The sequence below is a fragment of the Chenopodium album genome, chromosome 2, assembly GCF_948465745.1.
Source record: "Chenopodium album chromosome 2, dcCheAlbu1.1, whole genome shotgun sequence".
Classification (NCBI taxonomy): domain Eukaryota; kingdom Viridiplantae; phylum Streptophyta; class Magnoliopsida; order Caryophyllales; family Amaranthaceae; genus Chenopodium; species Chenopodium album.
In genome coordinates this window covers 45,491,108-45,494,155 of record NC_137835.1, presented here as the reverse complement: position 1 = coordinate 45,494,155, position 3,048 = coordinate 45,491,108, and the positions used below count along the sequence as shown (strand labels likewise).

General features: G+C 37.3%; 1 non-coding gene across 1 annotated transcript; it reads right to left on the bottom strand.

The window, feature by feature from the left end:
• Window positions 1-940: 940 nt before the first annotated feature.
• On the bottom strand, window positions 941-1,046 carry LOC145608513 (small nucleolar RNA R71). Its single transcript, XR_014105825.1, has one exon. It is a non-coding gene; the product is annotated as a small nucleolar RNA R71 (small nucleolar RNA).
• Between the last annotated feature and the right edge of the window lie 2,002 nt (window positions 1,047-3,048).

Here is a 3,048-nt window from a genome sequence, read left to right as displayed (position 1 = left end):
GCATGTATATGTGGATCCTAAACCCTAGTGTTTAATATATTTTGTTTTAATCTCATTTTCTGAGTTGTTTTTAGAGTACATACTCCGTACTTCACTTCTTCGAAATAGCTTAGCTCTAGCATTAGCATTAACCTCCCATTCCTAGGGGTTCGACCCTCGATTTACTCCTATGCTAGTTATAAGGGTGTTTTTAGTGATAACAAATTTTGTTTGGCTAGGGAAGATTAGTCCAATAACCTAGTCTCCACCCTTTGTTCAAAATGGCACCTTTGCTAGGAAATAGCATAGTTTTTTGCTATTGTTGTTGAGTCTATGTCACATAATTTTAAAAATTCAAAAAGATTTTTCTCTTTTAGGCTACATTTTCAGTCGTGCTATTGATATTTGCTTTGAGTTTTTGTATGCGTAGGATAAGAGGAAAGGACTCTAGTTCCATTTAATCCGGAAATTGAGAGAACAATAACAAAGATAAGGGTTACCTATCGTTCTTAATGTCCAAGCTCTCCAAGAGAGGGAATTCATCAAGAAAGAGAAGAGGAGGATCAAGGAAGCATAGGAGCTAATCCAAGAGTTGCTTTGGAGGAGTTAGGAACTCCCGGTGCTTATAGATTTGAAAGTGGCATAGCTCCACCAATAACTCCCGCAATGACTTTGAGATAAGGTCGACAATGATTGAAATGATTGAATGACGACAATTTAGTGGTGCCAATTAAACATGAAAGCCCACTTAACCATCTTAAAGAGTTCAAGAAGTATTTTAATACCATCAAGGTTAATGGGGTTTCTCAAGAATTCATAAGGCTCAAGCTATTTCCGTTCTCCCTAATCGGAAGAGCTTTGGAATGGTTAGATAATGAAGTGAAACCTAATTCCTTGAGAACTTGGGATGAGGTCACTAAGGAGTTTCTTTCCCGTTTCTACCCTTAAAAGAAGACCGCCGAGGCAAGAACTCTAATCCAAAGTTTTAATCAAAAGCCTAGTGAGAGTTTGTATGAGGCTTAGGAAATATACAAGGAGTATCAACGAGAATGTCCTCATCACGGAATTCCAACTTACCAAATCATACAAATTTTCTATGGAGGATTGAGCCCCCAAGCACTAGTAGAAAAAACCAAAAGGGAAGAGGTTCAAACCCCCAACACAGAAGTGGTTTTGAACCGCTCCGATTTGGGGGGCTTCCCTTTAGGCTATAGAAAAGGAAGCGGTTCAAACCGCTTCCCTTTTAGGGTGAAAAGGAAGCGGTTTTGGCGCTAAACCGCTTCCTTTTGGGATTTCTAGCACCATTATGGTAAGGGTAAAGGGAAGCGGTTTTGGCGCCAAACCGCTTCCCTTTTGATTTTTTTTATAATATTTATAATAATAATATAATAATTATATTAGTGACCTGTGACAATAATAATAAAATTACTGGTTAATAATAAAATATACTAATTATTAATAATATTATTATTAATTATTAATTTTAATTAATAATAACATTAATATATTATTAATTAATATTAAATAAAAAAAAATACAAATAACATTTAATTTTCATAAATATTAAAATGAGTATCATCATCAACATATTTAATTATAAGTATTATGTCATTACACCAAAAAATATAAAGATAAAACTCACAAATACTCCGTATTAATTAATTATAATTAATTAAAATTGACATAATAATAAATATTTACAAACATAAGTAATAGAATAATGTACGTTCACATGTCACGAAAAAAAGCCCACATGTCGCGAATTTCATTGATTTCTTTGCTTGTTAACGGGCTTTCCCATTGAATCTTGCAAACCTTTGAAAAAAAAAAATCAACCAACCATTATTATATATCAGTATATCATGCGTATGACATGAAAAAGTTAAAATAAATGTTTCTTTATACCAATATAGCAATAAACTAAGTCAAGCACGCCTTACAACCAAAATGGCCCATATAAGGCCTATACAACTTTTATTTTGCCCATTTTCTACATTTCTTATCAAATGAAGCGTTTTTTTCTCATAACATGTCAATATTACCTAGTCTTGAGTGTCTAATGTTTGAAATCACACCAATATAGCAATTAACTAAATTTTAGCACGCCTTACATCCAAAATGGCCCATATAAGGCCTATACGACTTCTACTTTTCCCATTTTCTACATTTCTTATCAAATGAAGCGTTTCTTTCTCATAACATGTCAATAATACCTAGTCTTGAGTGTTTAATGTGTGAAATCACACCAATATAGCAATTAACTAAGTTTTAGCATGCCTTACATCCAAAATGGCCCATATAAGACCTATACGACTTCTACTTTGCCCATTTTCTAAATTTCTATCAAATGAAGCGTTTCTTTCTCAAAACATGTCAATATTACCTATTCTTGAGTTTCTAATATTTGAAATCACACCAATATAGCATTTTGCTATGTCTTGGAACGCCTTACATCCAAAATGGTCCATATAAGGCCTTACGACATCTACTTTGCCCATTCTCTACATTTGTTATCAAATGAAGTGTTTCATTCTCATAACATATCAATATTATCTAGTCTTAAATGTCTAATGTTTGAAATCACACTATTATAGCATTTTTCTAAGTTTTAGGACGCATTTTCATCGCATAATCAAAATCACCCAGCCACTCCCAAACGGCGATGCAATAGCTGCCTCCGCCTTTCCCCGGCGGCGCTGCAGCTATCATGGGCAGCCCTGCCATGGTTGCTGCTGCAGCTGCCTAGGTAGGTGGCTGGGCTACTGTTGCAGCTCCCTAGGCAGCCTTGCCTTTGCTGCTGCGGCATCTGCCTAGGCAGGTGGCTGAGCTACTGCTGCTGCAGCCTTGCAGCCTTGCCTTGGCTGCTGCTGCAACTGCCTAGGCCCCTGCCTGGGCTATTGATGCAGCTTCCATGGGCAGCCACTCCTTGGCTGCTGCTGCAGGTGCCTGGGCTGCTGCAGCTGCTGCCTGAGCAGGTGTCCTGGGTGCAGCTCTCTAGGGTGCAGCTGTCTTGGGTGCAGTTGCCCCTCAGCAGCTGTCTCGGGTGCAACAACCTCAGATCATGCCTTG